Here is a 24,011-nt window from a genome sequence, read left to right as displayed (position 1 = left end):
GACTAAACCATCCCAGTTCCCTCAGCCTCTCCTCATAAGTCATGTGTTCTAGACCCCTAATCATTTTTGTTGCCCTCCACTGGACGTTTTCCAATTTTTCCACATTCTTCTTGTAGTGTGGGGCCCAAAACTGGACACAGTACTCCAGATGAGGCTTCACCAATGTCAAATAGAAGGGAACGATCACGTCCCTCAATCTGCTGGCAATGCCCCTACTTATACAGCCCAAAATGCCATTGGCCTTCTTGGCAACAAGGGCATACTGTTGACTCATATCCAGCTTCTCGTCCACTGTAACCCCTAGTCCTTTTCTGCAGAACTGCTGCCGAGCCATTCGGTCCCTAGGCTGTAGCGGTGCATGGGATTCTTCCATCCTAAGTGCAGGACTCTGCACTTGTCCTTGTTGAACCTCATCAGATTTCTTTTGGCCCAATCCTCTAATTTGTCTAGGGCCCTCTGTATCCTATCCCTACCCTCTAGCGTATCTACCTCTCGTCCCAGTTTAGTGTCAACTGGATCAATTGATACTAACTAACCGAATGTAACTAAAGCAGAATTTTGAAACTGGTGAGCCCACATCATTGGGAGCAGTTTAGTCTCAACACCTTTTCTGATCAGGCCCCTTAGTCACATGCCTAACTTTAGATACCAATGTATGAATATTTTGGCCCATATTCCAATACAAACACAACATTACAGACTAGAGTTGCCAATTTTGGTTCGACGTATTCCTGGAGGTTTCAACATATTACATAATCTTTAATTACAGATTAATTTTAAATTTTTGGAGACTCTAGGACAATCCTGGAGGTTTGGCAATGCTATTACAGACTTACTGAAGAGACTGTCACAATAAGAATGTCAAATCTAATTGCGATGTCTCTTTGCTTGTTTGTTTCTTCTTCCCAACTTTTGTGACTTGAACAATAAAAGCTAAATAGAAATAAATGTGCCTATTTCATTTTCAGGGCTTCATATGTAACTCTACAAAATCCCAGGTGCAAAGCACTGAAAGAGAGAGTTTATGGTACAAATCCTGGCCCCACTGAAGTCCACTGGAGTTTTACCATTGACTTTAGTGGGATCAGAATTTCACCCTACATATTTAAAGTATTATTTCCAGTGGATTTTGTTAAACCATGGAAATATTTCTATTAATTGTAATGAAAAAGATCTTAAAGTATATACAACACCTACATTAACCTGAAAGTATCCCTTTAAGAAGGCCTTTCTATTCAATTATAACCTTGCTGTTATGCTACAGGCAGTTTTTAATTTTTTTTCTTTATGCAGAAGATTTCATAAAAGGAACGTATTGATTTAAACTAGTTTCATTACTACTAATGCTCTGCTTAATTTTAAAGACATTAATATTGAACAGAATAATGTGTTCTATTAATAAACTTTCTATTGAAATAACAAGCAGATTTATTGCATTTGGATGCCCAAATAAACACTCAGATCACTTTCCATAACTCATCTTCTGCCTAAAACGAAGGCCAAAAATGAGACTGGATTTAAAAATAACAATGAGAAATCTAATTTGAAAAATTAACCAATGATTTCTAATCTGATACATACATAATCAGACATGTTGTGGTCTTATCTTTACTATACTTTTTACATAAAATTTCTACTGTTACCACTGGCATCATGGTAGAAATGGAAGGCGTTCTAGTGTAGAAATGAAGCTGGTATTTTAACCATTTCATCATGTAGACCTGATCTAAAACTGGAGGACTAAAACACGAGTGGCCAGTTTACATTAGCACTCCTATCCTGGGTACTTCCAGTGGAGCAGCAATGGTGATAGTAACAGTTTGAGAAAAGAAATTTAGTGTAGACTCGGCCTTTGCTTAGTATTGTTAGCTTGCAAGAAAGAACAGAGATAAAAAGCTTTGTAGTTTAGTGATGAGAGTAATATAAAGCTAGATTGCCTGGATTCTATTCCTTGCTCTGCCAGTGATGTACTGTATGACCTAATAAAAGGTTACATCCTCTCTATTCCTTATTTTGCCATATGGAAAATAGACAATACTTCACTTCAACAGGGTGTTGTTGCAAGACTTACTGAGAGAATGGAGGAACAGGATACTCTCTGATCACTGGCTCCCAAACCAACATGAGGGAGGGTTTGTAGGTATTGACAACATTTGTATTAGTCTAACAACAAAATAGCTTCACGTTCTGCAGTTTTAGCTGCCATCAGTTTCTCTCAAATGTTCAAGCTAGAAGATTATGCTTTAAAACCATTTTCAGGCAAGGATTTCAGATGGCACAAAGGCATTTGCTTCTCATCTAACTCCAACAGTTCTCCAGATGAAAGTCAAGATTATATGGGAACCCAAGCAGGCAAAAAAGAAAGATAGTTAGCAGATGAGCAGGACCTGCTAGGGCCAGCAATAACTGCTAGTTACCATTGACAGTTGGTAACAGATAGGCAGGCAGCAAGCTACACTGTGAAAATATGGCAGATTATCACTCCGAACCCCTCTTCCTCAGCCATCTCCGCCCACACATTTGTCTCATTCACATGCTGCATCTTGTCATTATCCTGAAGATAGGCAGGTACCGTGATCATGATTGTGCAGCACTTAGCAAAATGGGTCCTGGATCCCTGATAGGGGCTTCTAGCTGCTACAGTAATACAAATAAATTATAATAGTAATGGAAATCTGGTAGCCTCTGAATTTCACTGTTTTAGAATGTCCAGTTCCCCCCTCCATGTTTGCTGTGTCATAGGAATGCCCCCTTTGAAACTGTATCTTTTCCTTATATGTTTGTACAGTGCCTAACACAATGGGGCTAGAGCCTAGAAGCACGACTGCAATACAAGTAAATAATGATATTTTATCCCCTGCCTCTTCTGCCCACATCAGTTACTTGAGCTGCAAAAAGCTGCTCCGTGGCTGCTCACACCCAGTTATAGGCTACACTTCATGTCTTGATAGACTATTTGAAAGTGTTAAAAATAATTATATGATGGCATCATACATTTTTATATTTCATTAAAATTACATGGGTGTTCATGACTTTCAAAAAATCCCATCAATGGTAGCACAAAGAATCCACACCTGCACAAGCCTCAAATCCTGGTTTGATTCTGCAGCCTAAAAATGAATAATACTGCTCCACATCTACCCATTAGCATACCACCATGTAAGAGTCCAGCTCAAACCTTCCACAGCATAAACAGGATCTTCCTCTATTTCACAGGGGCTGGCAAACTGGGCTTGCAAGACTAGGGTGACCAGATGTCCTGTTTTTAAAGGGACAGTCCTGTTTTTTGGGATTTTCTCTTATATAGGCACCTATTACTCCCCACCCCGTCCCGTATTTTTACAGTTGTTATCTGGTCACCCTATGCAAGACTATTACACAAAATATTAAACAGTCAGAACTACATGGAGGATTTTATTATCTCCTGACTAAAGAAACACATTTTGAAATGGTAGAGTCCTGTGGCACCTTATAGACTAACAGACGTATTGGAGCATAAGCTTTCATGGGTGAATACCACTTCGTCGGATGCATGTAGTGGAAATTTCCAGAGGCAGGTATAAATATGCAAGTAAGAATCAGGCTAGGGATAACGAGGTTAGCTCAGTCAGGGAGGATGACACCCTCTTCTAGTAGTTGAGGTGTGAACACAAAGGGAGGAGAAACTGCTTTTGGAGTTGGCTAGCCATTCACAGTCTGTGTTTAATCCTGAGCTGATGGTGTCAAATTTGCAAATGAACTGAAGCTCAGCAGTTTCTCTTTGAAGTCTGGTCCTGAAGTCTTTTTGCTGCAGGATGGCTACCTTTAAATCTGCTAGTGTGTGTCCTGGGAGGTTGAAGTGTTCTCCTACAGGTTTTTGTATATTGCCATTCCTAATATCTGATTTGTGTCCATTTATCCTTTTACGTAGGGACTGTCCAGTTTGGCCGATGTACATAGCAGAGGGAAAGGAGTACTTGTGGCACCTTAGAGACTAACCAATTTATTAGAGCATAAGCTTTCGTGAGCTACAGCTCACTTCCTCAGATGCATATCGTGGAAACTGCAGCAGGCTTGATGCAGTTTCCACGATATGCATCTGAGGAAGTGAGCTGTAGCTCACGAAAGCTTATGCTCTAATAAATTGGTTAGTCTCTAAGGTGCCACAAGTACTCCTTTTCTTTTTGCAAATACAGACTAACACGGCTGTTACTCTGAAACATAGCAGAGGGGCATTGCTGGCACATGCTGGCGTATATTACATTAGTGGACGTGCAGGTGAATGAACCGGTGATGGTCTGGCTGATCTGGTTAGGTCCTGTGATGGTGTCGCTGGTGTAAATATGTGGGCAGAGTTGGCATAGAGGTTTGTTGCATGGATTGGTTCCTGAGCTAGAGTTACTATGGTGCAGTGTGTAGTTGCTGGTGAGAATATGCTTCAGGTTGGCGGGTTGTCTGTGGGTGAGGACTGGCCCTTCTTGCCAAACATTACCACTTACAGACAATCTCTTCAATCTCCACAACACTTAGAGAAGATTACCCTTTCAGGGAAACAATAACCTGGATGAACTCCTCTTCTCCCGAGAGCTTCTACTGAGATAGTATTATCATACTCCATAACCACCACCTTCTAACACACACAGGTATATCACCTCTCTGTTTGCCTCTCTCTCTACTTCTGCTCCGAGGACCCCCTCCACCCAGTTTGCTCTGATTTAATTTCCACATAATGATTTACGTACGAAACAAATAGCAACAATGAACACTCAGAAGTAAGGGTCATAATTACGTTGTGTATTATTATGAAACTGTCTGTGGTCTTTTGCTTATCTACAGATATTCCCTATCCTCTCAATATGTCAAATTAATTATCTGTGTGCAATCAAGTATTCTTACTGCACCAGAATACTCATTCATTTCTTAGAATAATCCTTAATTTAAAAAGCAAATTAAGGAACATAGATTATGGATCAGACGATAAATGGTGCTGAGAAGCCTCAATTCTCCTTAAATTTGAACTTGCCCTTGGGTGAGTCACAAAGACTTCAAGGCTACAAAATGTTGAACATCACTGTTTGAAGGGACAGGACTTCAGTGGGAACTGAGGATGCACAGCACCTCATATAGATGCTCAGCATCTTACAGGATCAGGCTGTGACGTTGCACTCCATAATGCTTTATAAAAATATGTTTATAAGTCTCTTATAAGGTATCATTACAAAGCTTATAATCTACTGAGTGTGTTCATTCTATTTGTATGAATGTGTCATTCTTGTATCTGAAATTAGGAATATGTAGCATAACTCTGAGGTCCTAGTGTAATTATGCAAAGTGTGGGCCATTAATGGTGGTTTAGAATCTTGATGGCTGCCGTTGTCTAGGACAATTGACTGTAGATGGCTCTGTTTTCCTGCAAGTCTCCAGTGCATAGGTGCAGACCAGTCCTGGAAGAATGGAGGGAGGCTCACAGGACATGTAATCATATCACCTGAACTGAAATCCATCTTTAATCTGGTGCTTTTCCATTTAAGAGGAGGGGTTGGAACCCAGAGAGAGACAAAGAATTCCCACATTGTGACAAAGCTATAAAAGGGGGTAGAACAGAACAAGGGGGGGGGGCCAGTCATGTGGAATCCCCTGCTTTTCACCTAAGATGCCTGATGGAACTAACAAGGTCTGTACCAGGGGAAAGGATTAGGCCCGGACTAGGAAGGAGTCTAGTCTGTAAAAGAAGCTTATTTGAATATCTCTAAGGTAAGATTTACCCTGTATTCTGTTTCTTAATGTATTAGGCTTAGAAATTAGGCTTAGGCTCGCATGTTTTGTTTTATTTTGCTTGGCAACTTACTTTGTTCTGTCTGTTATTACTTGAAACCACTTAAACCCTACCTTTTTATACTTAATAAAATCACTTTTGTTGATTAATTAACCCAGAGTAAGTGATTAATACCTGGGGGAATCAAACAGCTGTGCATATCTCTCTATCAGTGTTATAGAGGGCGGACAATTTATGAGTTTACCCTGTATAAGCTTTATACAGAATAAAACGGATTTATTTGGAGTTTGGATCCCATTGGGAACTGGGTGTCTGGGTGCTGGAGACAGGAGTACCTGCTGACTGGTTTTCAGTTAAGTCTGCAGCTTTGGGGGCATGGTTGAGACCCTGGGTCTGTGTTGCAGCAGGTTAGTATATCTGGCTCGACAAGGCAGGGTCCTGGAGGTCCAAGCTGGCAGGGAAAACGGGCTCAGAGGTAGTCTCAGCACATCAGGTGACAGTCCCAAGGGGTTCTCTGTGACCCAACCCATCACACAGACCTTGTGTGACTTTCCAAAATCACAAAGAAATCCGTGGTACAGCTAAGAATGGAACTTAGTTTTTCCTCCATTGTGTTACAAGTTAAACAGTGACTAATGAAGCTTCTTTGGATTTAATTTAAAAGTGAACTACAAAACAAAACTGGAAAATGAGTTAAGCACCATTTTATGTGTGGCCTGCTCCAACTTATCAGGCCGTTAGGGACACAACACAGAAAAAAGTTAACTTGCTTTTTCAAAACTCCCCTATGAATCCATTTGGTAATACTGGTTCAGTGAAGAGATCCCAGAACATATTGCTCTGTGTTGTCATTGATTGCATGGGTTATAATGAGTCCTCTGTATGCAAAATGATGCACAGATACTTGCTGGGATCTAGGAACTCTGATCATTATCTGAAGTTCTGACCAACAGGAATGGAAGCACAGCTCAGAAGCAATAGTCTGGGTAATCTAAAGGCCCTCCCCAGCATTTCAGTAGTTTGTCATTCGCATGAGAGCTTCTTATGGTTATTTTATATCCCACAAGTAAAAAAAAATAACATATCTGATTCACCAAGATGTTACTCCACTGTAATTGCCCTGACTTCAAAGGAGTTACTCTGGCACAAAGCTGGAGTAATGTCATTGTGAATCAGGCCAGATCATTCTTCCTACTTATCTAATGATTTTCATTCATAGATCTCAAAGATCTTTAGAAGAGTGGGTGGGTAAGGATTATTAACCTCGTTTTACATATGGATGAATTGAGAGACAATGAGGTTAAGTGACTTACCAAAGGTGATGCAGTGAATTGGAGACAGATTTGGAAAAGAATTCAGTTATACTGACTCCCAGCTGCTCTACTAGAGTGCATCCTCTTAACGTGAGAAAATTGTAAATGTAAATCAAAGGAGGTCACTGAAAACTTTTTACCTGCAGATTTCAAGTTTAGGTAATCATCCTTTCCAGAAGCACTGAGGAGACGGAAGGAGCTAAATGAATCTGTGGGTAGTCCTTATACAAGAATAAGGCATTAAAGGAAGAAAGGAGGGGGACATTTTGCTCACGATGCTATGTAACAAGACTGCAGCGACAAATCATTACTCCCAGAACACAGCTCAAGGAAATGTAATACTGCCATTTTCCAAATGCTTGGTTATAAAACCTTTCATACATACGATATTTAAAACCATGAATTACCTTTGAGAATGTATCCAAACGCCTAACAGTATCAAGTCATGGTAACAGTTATCTGTTTATAGGTCAGGAGGGCAGTAAATTATTGCGACGGAAAGCAGTAAAGTCTGCATTGTATCTAGTTGTGCTGTTTAACAGGTTGGAGTGAAAAGCAGGTGATGCATGGAAACTTCAGGTTTTTATAGCTACTGCCTCAATCTGTATTCACTTATATAAAGATGTCACATTTTTAAACATTTAAAAATCAAATTGTCTGGAGAATAGATTCATATAAAATTTATTTTCAGAAACTGATATTTAGCCTACTGCTATCAGAGTTGATTGCTCTTATGTGTAAGCATTATTCAAGTTTCCACAGGTTTGAAAATACAGAGACTGACATTTCAGATCCCATACTCAAGTGTGTCATTAACAAGGAACTGAAATGGGAACATTTCCACTTTCTCACGAATACTCAGTTGGGGTGTTAGGGTTATGGCCACACTAACTGCTTTCGAAATTTTTCTGAAACTGCTAAATATGGTATGTACTTTAACATAGGCAGGGAGGAAGAAAAATCACGTTTGCAGAAGAGAAATCTAGATTTTGTACGTTTCTGGCACTACATAGCTTGAGAATTAACTAGTTTCCAAATTGTGCCAGAAAGCTATCTGTAAGTGGCTAATGGATAAGATTACCATAGTGCAGATTTATATTTCTTACCATAATTTACTCCGCTTATGTCAAAGATGTTTGTCATGCCTTGGACTGCCAAACAGATCAGGGCCTAACTTGTTCAGTCAATTCTTTAAGAATTATCATTTCAGTCTTCACTGAGTTATTAAAGCCATGGAAATACAACACTAAATGAGACAGCAATGATGGAAGATGTCAGAAACCTATTAACTACAGCCTTTTAGGAAGCAAATAAAGGCTCATACTAAGGTTAGAAATATAAATCACTAAGTGATATTCCATAGCATCTAATATTTTCATAGTAAATTTCACCCCAAAAGATTCTAAAGTGCTTTAGCAAACATACAATGTAAGCTCTTTGGAGCTGTAACTGCCTTTGTAAAGCACCTAGTAAATGGAGGCCTGGCCCTTGACTACGGCTTCTAGGCATGATAGTAATAGAATTAAATAATATACAAGCACTAATTTATCCTTCCATTTAAATGCAGCCAACCCTGGGATAGAGTGTGACAGTTTAATAGTGCACAGAAAAAATATACAACTGTTGTAGGATAGGAAGAGAAGAAAAATATTGAAATGGCAGGAAGAGTTTAGGGAGACAGAGTTTAACTGAAATTTGGCAGGCGCACTGGAGTTTAATGGTTCTATTGTTTGTGTAAAGTTATATGGTAAATGTAGTGATCCCAAAGGACATTTCACTGTTTCCAGCCACTAACTATGGGATTAGTTCACTGACTCAGAACAAAGAATGTAATTTATTGATGTCACCAACACTATTTTCTGACAGATTTGGGAGGCGGGGGAGAGTTCTCCCCATCCAGGAAATAAAACCAAATGGGTTTTATTGGGTTCCCCCCAAACACACACTCTTAGGAACTTAACAATGATGTTGAAAGTATTTACATATTAATTTGGGGGGAAAAATGTTACTAGAAATATTAGGCACCAATTTCAATCTGTTAATGAAAACTATTTAGAGCAAAATTCAAAGGGAACCAATGGGAATATCAAGACTTTTGTTATGCCTCTTAGGCAGCATGACTTCTGTCTGCTCCTTGAGACAGATTTAAACTCATGGGTCCACTGCTAGTAGCTACAAGAGTAGAAGAAGAAGAATTAAAGGAAGAATCATAGAATCATGGGACTGGAAGGGACCTTGAGAGGTCATCCAATCCAGTCCCCTGCACTCATAGCAGGACTAAGTATTATCCAGGCCAGCGGTTTCCAAAGTGGGGTGCGTGCACACCAGGAGGTACGCAAGGCCATTTCTGGGGGGGGCACCGCAGGAGGAGAGCCACTGAAGGTGGCACGCCGGCAGCAGCTCGGCTCGCCCTGCTCTGTCTTTGTGGCACGCCAGTGGCAGCTCTCTCTCTCTCTTTCTTTTTTTTTTTTTTTTTTTTTGCTTCCCTAGAGCTGGCCCTGAGGGTGTGCGATCCAAAAAGTTTGGAGACCACTGATCTAGACCATTCCCGACAGGTGTTTGTCTAACCTGCTCTTAAAAATCTCCAAGGATGGAGATTCCACAACCTCCTTAGGTAATTTATTCCAGTGCTTAACCACCCTGACAGGTAGGAAGTTTTTTCTCCCTCCTCCTTGTAACAACCTTTTACATACTTGAAAACTGTTATGTCCCCTCTACAATAGCTACAGTCATAGATTTTAATACTAGTCGATTGGTCAGACATAAGAAATGACCCAATAACAGTTCCAACCATTCACACGGGGAAAAATGAGTTCCTACTTGGTGCTTTGGATTCTTTGTCTGAAGATAAAACCACATAATACTGTCTGCAAGCTGTTGAAGATACTATCCTACCATCCAGAGAAAAGTATGATAAGGAGATCTTTGCCATTTGATCACATAACACAAAGTATAGATGATAGGAATTCAGGAGCAGGCACCCTAAATGTTTAACGCACAGGAGTTTAGCACACCATTTAAACCTCATTGAGAAAGCAGTAATACCTAAAAGAGTTCTAAAGCACTTCTACCACAGAGGTTCAAAAAAGTTCCGGTTATCATCAGCTGCATGATTGGTTGATTGAAAAAGGAGGACTGATGCCTTAGCTTTCCAATAACACATGGTAAGATTGAGTCTCTGTTTTCATTCTGCTGCCATAACTTTCCTGAAATTAGCACACTGAGCACAGGGAAGACTGATTAAAACATAGCACATACTTTAAACAAGGGATTCTAAAGAGGCATTAAATTCACAACAACATTTGAAAGAGTTCAGAGAGAGAGAAAGAGAGAGACTTGTTTGAGTACAGGTTGCTGACACGACTGTCTCAATCTCAGGGGAAATCTGGCTTGATCTAATTAACACCAAAATGGAACCACACAAGGTCAAAAATTGAAAAACAAATCAGAAGAGTTTGGACATTTTCTATGACTTATGCAGCATAACTGATCCCAAATTAAAAGGTCATAGGTTTAGCCCAGAACAGACTGAAAAAACTAAAACATGGTTGATGGAAATGGTATTCCTGAGTTCCTTCCTTCTCCTCCAACATTTAAAAGCGAAGATCCAGATTTCTACCCAAAATCTTTGTTAGCTAAGGAGGTCTTGTCAATTTGTTGTATGAAGAAAGTAGAAAATGTTTTTTTACAATTTCATTTCCCTAAGATGAGTGAATTCAGAATTTTTAACTATTTTTAAAAGACCTGCACATCTGTCCAGCCAGTTCAGCATCTATCAACCATATTTCAATCTCAGAATGGATTGGCTGAAATTTCACAATAGGCTAGGTGCTGAGAAGAGTTGGTAAAATCTGTGGTATATAAGGGCAGATTCAACAGAACGGACAGTCTAACTTCTTGGTAGACTGGAGACTCATTTATTTTGTTCTTGTGTTTTACTCACCGAACTGCAGGCTTTTCATTTTAGATAGTATGAGATCCTGTCTGAGGAATAAATATACCTACAAATTGAATCACATAGTATGTATTTTATTTCATTTCATAAAGTCTCGATGAGATTTTTACCTGGGCTTTCTCAATGTTTTTTCCCCTCAATTGGGGAAAAACAAACTACAAGCAGCATTTGGCTTGTTCCTAGAGAACTCCCTTTCAAACACGGGCTAAGTAGAACCGAGCTTCACTTGCAATAAATATCTGAAACTGACAGCTAGACATAGCATGGCTGTTGGCATAGAAGGATAATGACTAGGGCTGTCAAGAAATTAAAAAAATTAATCACGATTAATCGTACTGTTAAACAATAGAATACCATTTATATCAACATTTGTGGACGTTTTCTACATTTTCAAATATATTTATTTCAATTACAACACAGAATACAAAGTGTACAGTGCTCACTTTATTTTTATTACAAATATTTGCACTGTAAAAAACAAAAACAGTATATTTCAATTAAACTAATATAAGTACTGTAGTGCAATCTCTTTATGATGAAAGTTGAACTTATAAATGTAGAATTATGTACAAAAAACAATTGCATTCAAAAATAAAACTGTATAAAACTTTAGAACTTACAAGTCCACTCAGTCCCACTTTAGCCAATCGTTCAGACAAACAAGTTTGGTTACAATTTGAAGGAGATAATGCTGCCCATGTCTTGTTTACAATGTCACCTGAAAGTGAGAACAGGCTTTCGCATGGCATTGTTGTAGCAGCTGTGACATTGCACCCCATAATGCTTTATAGAAATATGCTTATGAGTGTAAATATGACATAACTGGAATATGTTTAACGCTAGATATGCCATGTAGCATATGTTTGCAAAGGTTACATTCTACTGCATGTATTCATCCTATTTGTACGCATGTATCATTTTTATATCTGAAGTTATGAGCGTTGGCTCTACGCTTTTAAAGTGTTTGCTGTAAAAAGAACCTAAGGCAGATTTGGTCAACATAGTGTGAAGGGGTTATTCAAGTAATTGGGAGTACTTGGCTAACAATGGACCTTTAAAGATGCCAATCCACACCTGAGCTTTCCGGGCAACGTTCGGGCTAACATGTGGGCAATGGCGTTGGCCTGTAAAGAACTGAGTCACGCATGGACATGTGACTTGCCCAGGTGACTCCAAAACTCCATCTTGTAGCTGTGATTCTGCATAGGAAAACACGAGAGACTATATAAGGCCCTGGGAAAACCCTCCATTTTGTCTTCAGCTGGCTCAGAGTATAGCCCCTCCAACCCAAAGAGATGCCTGAAAGAAACTGGAACAAAGGACAGTAACTACAGGGGTGAGAGTGATTGCTGGACCAAGACTAGGAGGAAGTCTAGCCTGTAAAAGAAGCTTATTGGAACCTCTCTGAGGATGAGATTTACCTGCATTTAGTTTCTTACTGTATTAGGCTTAGACTTGTGTGTTTTATTTTATTTTGCTTGGTAACTTATTTCGTTCTGTCTGTTATTACTTGGAACCACTTACTTTTTATTTACAATACAAAAAATATACTGTATATTTACAATATACTTTTTATATTTAATAAAATCACTTTTTACTTATTAATTAACCCCGAGTATGTATTAATACCTGTGGGGGTAAACAGCTGTGCATATCTCTCTATCACTGTTATAGAGGGCGAACAATTTATGAGTTTACTCTGTATAAACTTTATACAGAGTAAAATGGATTTATTTGGGGTTTGGATCCCATTGGAAATCTGGGTGCTGGAGATAGGAGCACTTCTTAAGCGGTTTTCAGTTAAGCCTGCAGCTTTTGGGGGACGTGGTTCAGACCTGGATCTGTGTTTGTAGGAGGCTAGCGTGGCTGGTACAACCAGGCAAGGTACTGAAGTCCCAAGCTGTCAGGGAAAACAGACTCAGAGGTAGTCCCAGCACATCAGGTGGCAGTTCACAAGGCGGTTTCTGTGACCCAACCCATCACACCAGCATCACAAGATATTTACATGCCAGATACCCTAAAGATTCATATGTTCCTACATTCTTCAACCACCGTTCCAGAAGACATGCGTCCATGCCGATGACAGGTTCTGCTCGATAACAATTCAAAGCAGAATGGACTGAGCATGTTCATCTTCATCATCTGAGTCAGATGCCACCAGCAGAAGGTTGATATTTTTTGATGGTTCGGGTTCTGTAGTTTCTGCATCAGAGGGTTGCTCTTTTAAGACATCTGAAAGCATGCTCCACACCTCATCCCTTTCAGATTTTGGAAGGCATTTCAGATTCTTAAACCTTGGGTCGAGGCCTGTATCTATCCTTAGAAATCTCACATTGGCACCTTCTTTGCATTTTGTCAAATCTGCTGTGAAAGTGTTCTTAAAATGAACATGTGCTGGGTCATCATCCAAGACTGCTATAACATGAAATATATGGCAGAAAGTGGGTAAAACAGAACAGGAGACGTACAATTTTCCCCCAAGGAGTTCAGTCACAAATTTAATTAACACATTTTTTTAACAATCATCATCAGCATAGAAACATGTCTTCTGGAATGGTGGCTGAAGCATGAAGAGACATACGAATGCTTAGCATATTTGGCACATAAATACCTTGCAATGCCGTCTAAAACGTGCCATGCGAACACCTGTTCTCACTTTCAGGTGACATTGTAAATAAGAAGCAGTCAGCATTATCTCCCATAAATGTAAACAAAATTGTTTGTCTTAGCAATTGGCTGAACAAGAAGTAGGACTGAGTGGACTTGTGGGCTCTAAAGTTTTACATTGTTTTGTTTTTCCGTGCAGTTATATAACAAAAAAATCTTTATCATGAAAGGGTAACTTACAAAATGTAGAAATCTCACTACAGTATTTGTATGATGTGAATTGAAAAATACTATTTCTTTTATCATTTTTACAGTGCAAATATTTGTAATAAAAAATAATAGTGTCCCCCCTCCTCCACAGCCTCAGCTAGCCGTGCCACCAGCGCGGGCGGGGGCTGCACTGCGGGGGCAGGGGAGAGCAGGAAGGGAGGCTTACCTGCAGCCACAGGGGAGCAGGCGGGTGGTGTGGGTGGCAAGAGCACAGCGAACGTGAGTGGAGGACTCAGAAGGAGCACTGGGCAGCCGCGCAGCCGGCCAGAGAGAAGCAGTGCTTTGAAGGGGAAACCATCACTTCTCTCCGGCTGCGCAGGGGCTCCTGCTCCTCCTGAGTCCTCCACCCAAGTTCGCAGGGCTTCATTCTGAAAGGGGCTTTAGAAGGGGGGGCCTATCAGGGGACGGGGGTGTGGATAGGGGTTGGGGCAGTCAGAGAGTGGGGGTGGGGGGGGTTGGATTGGGGGTGGGGTCCCAGGAAGGGGTGGTCTGGGGGACAAGGAGTAGGGGGGGTTAGATGGGTCGGGAGTTCTGAAGAGGGCAGTCAGGGGGCAGATAGGGTTAGGGTTTGGGGAGGCAGAGCCTTCCCTACCCGGCCCTCCATACAGTTTTGGAACCCCAATGTGACCCTCAGGCCAAAAACTTTGCCCACCCCTGCTTTACACAATCCATTAGACCACAGTGTCTGCATGAATGTTGAAAACTATTAACCAGAAATTCCAGTCCTATTAATGATATTCCTTGTATAAGAAATGTAATAAATATTTAAAGATCTCTACTTGGGTGTCTGGATTTTCTCTTTAAAGAGGAACATTAACATGGGACTTCTTTTAGATATATCCTAAGTTTTGTTTTTTTTTAAAGCCTCTGAGAAGAGGCAATAGGCATACAAAGAATCAATGGACTTCATCCTTATGCAGCATTATCTGGAATGTTTGAGGAGCCTGCAAAAGAATTCAGTAAACTAGCACAGGAGTTTTCCTGATAAGGTTTAGGAAATTTATAAATATTTTGTCTCTCGATCATAGAAAGTACTGTAAACTCAAGTTTGTTTTACATGTCAGTTCCAGTGTGGATGCTGAATTTGGGCTGTACGTTTGTGTTTTCACTCAATGTTAACTGTCGGTTTGAAAATATTGAATTTACGCAGCCTGCAAGTCTGTAAGTATTTATACCTGGCGGGTTTGTTGATCAAGGCCAACATTTTGAAAAAGGTAGATCAACTGCTACCAAGAAGCACTGAAGTCTAGAGATCTTAAAATAAAGAAAGGTGCTGACCTGTTAGTAGCTGGAGTTCTTTGAGATGTGTTGTCTACATGTATCCCACTTCTGATGTGCATGGGCCCCATATGCCTGTGATTGAAACACTTTAGCCAGCAGCATCTGTTGGCTACACCTTGTGTCCTTCATGCCCCAGAGCCGGGCAGAGCAACCAACTGACCCTCCATTCCTTCACAACCATCAATGCCATATTAATAGACACTACAGTAGTGGGGAAAGGAGGGTGAGTCCTGGGACACATGTAGACAACACATCTCAAGAGTTAGTCTACATGAAGTCCATTTCTGGTGACTCGAGCACTGTACAAACATCGGAGGAGGGTATTGTGAGTCTAATCAAACATGAATTGCAACAAAGTCCTGCAGAAATGAGCATCCAAGCAAGATGCCTCTAGAATACAGTATTGCCTAGTAAAAGCTTGTACACTACCCCATGTACATAAGCAGCATTACTTATGACAGTTAGAGAAATATCCCTGAGGCCACAGAAGCTGTCTGCGCCCTGGTATAATGTGATCTAATCTGCCCCGGGAGTTCTAAATTAGCTCTCTCATACACCAACTTAATGCAACTGACACCCACTTGAAAATTCTCTGGGTTGAAATTGCTTGACCCCTAGATCTTTCAGCAATAGAAATAAATAACCTATGTGACAACCTAAATAGTTTTGTTCTATTTTTAAAATAAGATAGAGCCCTGAGGACATCTCATGTGGGTAATGCTGCTTCAGTCCTAGACAAATGAGGCTCTGGGAAGAACTGAGGATTGTTGGTTGCTCTGCCCAGCTTAAAACTGTTGGTGGGGGCTCAAGGCCACAAAGGGCGCACTTGTAGCCAAAGGACATTGCTGGCTAAAGTGTTCTGATTTCTGGCACACGCACCAGAAGTGGAACACATGAAGACAAACACTTGAAGAATGGTTGGGGGTTTTTTTGTTGTTTTTTTTTAAGCAGGCATACTGGTAGTCCCAAGAGACCCCCACTGAGATCAGGGTCCCATTCCATAGATACTAAGGCTACAAGGGAGCATGGTAATCATCTAGCCTGACAGAGTACAGGCTGTAGAACTTCCCCAAAATAAGTCCTAGAACAGATCTTTTAGAAAAACATCCAAACTTAATTTTACAATGGTCATTGATAAAGAATCCACCATGACCCATGGTAAATTGTTACAATGGTTAATTACTCTAATTGTTGTAAATGTATGCCCTATTTCCAGTCTGTTTTTTTCTAGTGTCAATGTCCATTTTGCTAGTCATTGTGCAAATACACAGCAAAAGTTTGCCTCTGACCCCAAAAAACTTACAGTCTCAACAGAGAAGACAGACAATGGGAGAAAGGATATTTTATTCCTATTTTACAGATGGGGAAGTGAAGCACAGGGTCAGTAAGAGACTTGCCCAGGATCACACAAGAAAGACTGTGGCAAATCCAAATTGAGCCCAGTGCCCTAACTGAGCTAGTAGGAATGAGTTTGAAGAGCTCAGTGTTTCCTATTACACCTTCTTCTGATTGATCTTTGCATTTCAGTTTGTTTGGTCCTCCTGGATCCGCGTCACCCTCCAGCCCTTCTGTGGCTCTGCTGCAACCTTCTCCACACCCTTCATTGATTCAGAGGATGTCACTTTCACCTTTATCTGCTTCCTTTCAGCTTACAGTTCTGTTCCTTTTGAGAAAACTAGTCAGTAATTTCCCCAGCTATAACAGTCAAAGCTCAATACACTTTAAATAAAGCAGTATTTATTGGCAATGTGTGGAACGGAGAGGAAAAAGTAATAAAAAAGGATTGTTAGACAATATACATCTCATATATAGATACTACTAAAAGCACCTTCAGGCTAGCCCTAAATTTAAGTTAAAGAAAAATCCAAGCTATCTAAATGCCACCAAACTCATCACTACTCCTAACTAATATTGACTTATGTTAAACCTTTGTCTCTTCCTGGCTACTTCCCTTCTCAAATTATCTGATACCTTTGGGTCCACTTCAGATTACAGTAGTTCTTTATTTATTGTCCCAACCCACATTTATCTTTCAGATGGGGTCATCCATTGTTCCAGTACAGCTGGGTAAACAACAAAATAAATTCTATCATGTAGGTTTGCCTCCCAGCATTCAAAACCCTCTGCATACTTTTTTCTTTAATCAAGCTCAACAATGGTTTTAAAGGTGACCCGTGAAAAGGAAAAAAAAGAGCTTGGTTTGTGCAGACTGACCCCCCACCTCCACACATACACGCTGCTTTTTCAGGGAAATAACCCAGATGACAGAACTTTGAAAGGCTACCTTTGTTAAGGCAGAAGATGACAGATGTGGACAAGCATTTAGCCACCGAGATAAAAAGAAAGCAGGATCTGTGGCATTTTCTGGGAAGGGAGTTCTTCGGTTTTTATTTTGAAACTACACAGAATATCATATCAGTAACATTTAAGATGAACAAGTGATTTTTCTTTTTTTTAATAAAATCTAGTCTCCAAAAAGGAATGCTAATCTTGTTAGATCATATACTACCCAGGCCAGAGACTATGTCTTCATACGTGTTTGTACAGCACTTTGTTAAATAGCACCCTGCTCTTGACTGGGACCTCTGGGTGCTAAACAACAGATAAACTAATACATAACACATAAGAACAAGGAGGAGTAGATGCCCCTTTGGAATTTGTTGGGATTTGGAATTCACTCTCTGTTAGGTTTTCCTAGCAGCTGCTTAGCTAGGGGAGAACCCAAGCTGAAAACAGAGAATCTGGTGAACAAGAATCTTCTTGAGCCAAGGGAATCAACAGATGTACTGATAATCTTATACAAATAAGAAATAAAAGCAGCCAGATGTACTTGAAAATAAAAAGATTAATATGAAGCAGGCAGAGCCATGACTAAAGATATTATCCCTCCCTTCAACAGAAGATCAAGAATTCCATTCCAGTAAAAGTTCAGCCTTCAGTCCAGCTCTTGAGAGTCAAGTCCTACTCAAAGCTGCGGAACATTTCCACAATTTCATCAGCCACATACTTGCCAAAGTAAATTGGATTCTTTCCACTGTTTGAGATGGCAGTGAAGCAGGGCCTGTATAATTAGGTCAAACCTGATTACCTAGAACAGCAGCAATTTTCTTGCCATCTCCGCATAAAGCTTCTTGAAATGGCAAAGGACGAACAATTGGGAGCAGCAGAAAGACGTCCAAAATAGCTTTTGATAGAGTTAACTATGGTTTAATACGGATGGCATTTTCTATTAATATCAGGGCAGAAACCTATTGTTCAGTAGAGCTCTTCACTTCCTTTACACAAAAGCTATCTCTTTGCATCAGTCTGACTCTACTTTACTGACCACTTTAATAGTCACTGTACAATTAATGTTTCTTTTTATGGGGTGGCGGAAAGTAAACCAATTTCAGTTCAGCTTCTAGGTATTGAATTTATTATAAAAAGTTATGTACTTAAAACTCCTCTAATGAAACCAGAGGCATCATGAGATATTAACCTAGAGTTAATGCTAGGAAGGCCAGTTTGAATAATTCAGTTCATGTCACCGTAAGTATCTTTTCAAATGGAATTAACTTTATCTCACACAAAAAAGATACTTCATGTTCCAGTTACTGATTATTGACTCCACAAAAGTTGAGTCTTAAATCATTTCACCACCGTTTCCCCAACAATTTCAGCCCACTGCCGGGGTATGTCTTTAAATTTTGAGCATGGGCTTCTGTTTAAAGGACCCTACTACTAAGCAGAGATTATGAACAGCAGCAATTCCAAGGTCACGAAAGGATAAAGAGACGCAAGCAAACTAAACGTACACCGAAGTAGCAGCATTAGTTCAACGTGGATAAGAATCAGGGCTGCGTTTCAGTCACAGGTGCAATAGTATTGTAGCTCCTGCAGTCATTTGGTTGCTACACAACTGTCCTTTCTTTTCTCGACAGCATGAGAAAATTTGGTAACACCACAGCATGCCTCATTCTCTTTTGCTACTCTACATTCCTAATCCTGAAATCAGCTTTTGGATCCTGAAAGGCGATGTTGCACTGGCAGTCCAAGTCTGCAGAGAATGGGCAGCCTTATCAGTATTAATCCACATAAAAATAAGGAAGGAAGAATAGAAAGGTGAACAGCAGAAGATGCCATGATGATGGGTGTGGCTTGAGATCACAAGTCAAAAAAAAAGTTAGATTAAAAACGGGAGGAAGAGAAGAACAGAGACAAGAGAGTTCTAAATAGACCACATTAAGAGGCATTTCTTTACAAAGTGTAGTTGGGTGTCCTCCCATGTGGTTCTGCAGGGCAGAGAACAGAAAAGATTACCTATATTTAACTGCTCTTTGAGTGTCACCTTTGATTATCACACTTGTGGGATTGATGCCCCCGGCAGCTCAAACTACAGGTGCCAATTCCACAAGTGAGAATAGACAGCAGTTACAAAAAGAAGGAAATGTTATCTACCTCTGTGTAACAAGCCAGGAAGGTTATGGTTGGGTAGCAAGCCAATACCTGAAGCTCTTACAGTCCATTTGATGTATCCAGGCTTTCCTGACCTCAATCAAAATAAACAAACAGAAAAGTTCCCCGTGGTCAGCGATTTAAACAGAACTCAGGAAAGATTAAGATTAAAATTAAAGAGTCTGGACAAACTGGAGAAATGGTCTGAAGTAAATAGGAGGAAATTCAATAAGGACAAATGCAAAGTACTCCATTCAGGAAAGAACAATCAGTTACACACATACAAAATGGGAAATGACTGCTTAGGAAGGAGTTTGGATCACAAGCTAAATATGAGTCAACAGTGTAACACTGCTACAAAAAGGTAAACATCATTCTGGGATGTATTAGCAGGAGCGTTGTAAGCAAGATACAAGAGGTAATTCTTCTGCTCTACTCCACACTGATTAGGCCTCAACTGGAGTACTATGTCTAGTTCTGGGTGCCACATTTTGGGGAAAATGTGAACAAATTGGAGAGAGTCCAGAGAAGAACAAAAAAATGATTAAACATCTAGAAAACATGACCTATGAGGGAAGATAGAAAAAAAAATGGGTGGGGTTCGTCTAGTCTGGAGAAGAGAAGACTGAGGGGGGGACATGATACCAGTTTTCAAGTACATAAAAGGTTGTTACAAGGAAGAGGGAGGAAAACTGTTCTTGTTAACCTCTGAGAAGCAATGGGCTTAAATTGCAGCAAGGGTGATTTAGGTTGGACATTAGGAAAAACTTCCTACCTGTCAAGGTGGTTAAGGACTGGAATAAATTGCCCAGGCTGGTTATGGAATCTTCATCATTGGAGATTTTTAAGAGCAGGTTAGACAATCACCTGTCAGGGATGGTTTAGATAATACTTAGTCCTGATGTGAGTGCAGGGGGTTGGACTAGATGACCTCGCAAGGTCCCTTCCAGTCCTACAATTCTCTGATTCTATAAGGCTTTCTTCAGCCTAACCAACATAAGAACAAAGGTCAGTAAAGAAACTCCTGGATCAAGTCCAGTCCACATAATCAAGTCCATATAATCCTGTTCACAAATTTATCAAGCTCCATCTTAAAACTGATTCAGTTGTTTGCCTCCACTAATCCTATTGGAAGGCTGTTCCAGAACCTCCTCCCCCAACAGAAACGTCACTGAGAAGGGTGGCTTTTTCTGGCCTAGAGTTTAAGAGCAGTAAAAAGTAATTTTAAATCAGACCAAATAAGAGCTCTTCTGTCATTTCCTTCTTCCTCCATGTGGGAACTGTTTCTGATTATCAATTCCAACTTCACTCTTTCAGACACAGCTGGGAAATTACTGCATTCACTTCAGAGAACTTTGCTCTGCTACCCTGACACTTAGAATATGCAGCTCCAGTCAGAAAAAGCACATTAACTCTCTTTGCCAACCCCTGAACAGGGTCTAAAGTGCCTGGTCACCTCATTTTTGGTGTTCTCTCAATAGAACTTGCTCCTCTGTGAGGATTAGGATAGGTAAATCACAATGCTGAATTGTCTACCAGGTTCTGAGCAACTGTAAGGAAAGTGCTCATGACCAATCAGATGATCGTCAACTATTTAAATTATGTAGATATGCTAGTCAATGCCTTCTTAGTCCACATAGCTAAATGGTCTCCCAAACTTTAACACTTAGGCTATATGTCTACACGGCAATTAACCCAGGCTTTTACATGGGTTTTAGCCTTAACTCCCCCTTTCTGACTACATAAAAAACCTCTAGCCCAGGTTTAAAGGTGCTTTAAATATACAGGCTAGTTTACCTGGCTGGTGATCTAGGTTAGGAAACAAGGCTTAAACTTGGCCTGGAACCACCACACTTTGCAGTAAGGACACAGGCTAAAACACTTGAGTCCTCCTGTCTTCTTTCTTTAACCTCCTGGACCCCCAGGTGCATCCACCAGTTTCTGCCATTTATTTCAATCTTGTGCTGGTCTGTACAGGCTTCTGAGTGTCACATTGATGGGTTTGGCTTCTCTATTGTTCTGCATAATGTTTCTCTAGGTCACCTTTTTCTCTTTCCATGCATGTCCATATTATCACTTGCTCTGGAAGATATGTTGGTGGCATCCATAAAGTGTGTCTCAGCACAAAGGCCCATTATATATGCCCCCTGTGATAAATGAGAGGCGGGTGGCTCCCTTTTGTGGACACCCAGCCAGCCAGTTAGCTATAGAATCCCTCTTGGTAGCTGTTCTCTACTTCCTTTACCTGTAAAGGGTTAAAAAGTCTGACTGCATGCATAGGTAAAGGGAAGTGAGTGGGCACCTGACCAAAAGAGCCAATGGGAGGGCTAGAACTTTTTAAAATTGGGAAAACTTCCATTTTCAAAACTTCAGCTGTGAAAAGCTGAAGGCCAGGTATGAAAATAATCAGAATCATACCTAGAAATTGCTTATTTGGAAACCCAGATATGTAAGTAGATCAGAAAATGTGTAGGAAGACGTGATTAGGTTTGTTTATTTCTTAGGCTTATGGACTCCTATGTGCTAACCCCAAATGCTTTTGTTTTGCTTGTAACCTTTACGCTGGACCTCAAGAAGGTTATTCTTGACGTTTAATTTTTGTAAGTGAGTTTTTAAAATCTAGCAAAAGCCTATATTCCAGATGTATTTTCTTTTTAATAAAATTTAACTTTTTTAAGAACAGGATTGGATTTTTGGTGTCCTAGGAGGTTTGTGCATATGTTGTTTAATTAGCTGGTGGCAACAGCTGATTTCCTTTGTTTTCTTTCTCAGCTCTTCCCCAGAAGAGGGGGTGAAAGGGCTTGAGGGTACCCCACAGGAAGGAATTCCCAAGTGCTCTTTCCTAGTTTCTCAAAAGGGGGTGCACTTGGGTGGTGGCAGCATCTACACATCCTAGGTCAGAGAGAAGCTGTGACCTTGGGAGTTTAATACCAGCCTGGAGTGGCCAGTATTAAGTTTTAGAATACTTGTGGGCCCTCACCATCTGCACTCAAAGTGCCAGAGTGGGAAATCAGCCCTGACCCCCCACATACAGGTGATTGCAGAAATAATGAGGACACGGCTTAGCAGTGGGGATAGTCACACCCAAGCCAGGCTACCAAAGGTGCTCAGATCTAGGTACCAACAACTTGTATTAACTGTGTAGAGTAGACATAGTTGCAGAGAGACTGCAACCAGTAGGAGTTCACAGAAGAGGAGCTCAATACCTTGAGGTTCATAGAAGTTTGACCAAAAAGTGTCAGCAGGGCTAAAGTTAGAAAGTAGCCAGCAAGAAGAGGCCTCATCTTAAACAGGAAAGAAAGAGTTGCTGCCATTAAAATGGGATGAAAGGAGGGCAAATGGGACAGGCAAGGTGGAAGGTCTCAATGCACCACATTACAGACACTGGGGCTAGAGTCAGTCCCAATCATGACTCCATGGCACCAAACTATTCATCAAATGGCAATGAGCAATATTGCTGCACTGATATGTGCTGATGCACCCATTATTGAGGTGATGCTTTTTTACTTGTGTCTGCCTTTATATTTTGGCATAGAAGCTATGGTGGATGACTTGATACCAGGTATTACCCAGGAGCAAAAGATAAAGATATTTGTCTGTCTCTCAACTGGTTCAAGGTAAAAAAATCTCAAACGTAACTCGCCTCCTCATGAGTAATGGCCTCACCACAAACACAGCTGGCACTGCCAGGCTGGTCTGTGTTGAACTACTGAAAGAGCTTCAACTTGGCTTTTTCAAATTCCCCAGTGAAGTGCAGGTATGTGAGAGAATAATAAGACCAGAAGTTCTCAGGAAAGATTTGCTAATCTTAGGAACTCCACACCAGTCAAAGATTCACAAGATTTTAAATGTGGCAGAACACAAAAATTTCTATCAATATTTATAAAACCCAAACCTCACCAGCAGGACATTGTATATAACAGGAAACTGAAGGGGAAAGTCAGTTCTTCTTTCTAAATACAAAGTTAAGTGCTGTTACACACTTATTAAAAAGAAAAGCCAAATGCCACTCACCAGGATAGACTTCATCAATAGCTAGCTGTGTCTGTGTAGTTTTGTTAGAATGCAAGCTCCACGAAGCACAGTGTGCCACCTTCTGGGTTTTCTACAGTGCTGAGCTCATTGCCAGCACATAACTGTTATGATAATAGAAGCCCCTAGCAGATGCTTCAAGGCTCAAGACCTAAAAGCTATACCACTATTAGAAGCTCCAGGCTCATGTGAGACACCAAGGATGGAGATCTGCAGAGGGAATTTTTTTGAAGAAGAGTAGATAAGAACAACATTGGTCAGAGCCATTATCTTCATCTTGGCGAAAGGATCAGCTATCAGCAGGTACATAAATCAAGTAACTAGCTATCAGCAAATCACTAATAGCAAGGTCTTTAGCTACTTT

General features: G+C 40.5%; 1 protein-coding gene across 8 annotated transcripts in view; it reads right to left on the bottom strand.

The window, feature by feature from the left end:
* The window catches only part of KIAA1328 (KIAA1328 ortholog), a 285,325-nt gene that overhangs the window by 148,730 nt on the left and 112,584 nt on the right, over positions 1–24,011 (bottom strand). The window lies entirely within an intron of this gene.

Source organism: Lepidochelys kempii, chromosome 5 (assembly GCF_965140265.1).
Source record: "Lepidochelys kempii isolate rLepKem1 chromosome 5, rLepKem1.hap2, whole genome shotgun sequence".
In the NCBI taxonomy this organism is placed as follows: domain Eukaryota; kingdom Metazoa; phylum Chordata; order Testudines; family Cheloniidae; genus Lepidochelys; species Lepidochelys kempii.
Note: the sequence above shows the minus strand (reverse complement) of the source record. Positions and strands in the feature narration are given on the sequence as shown.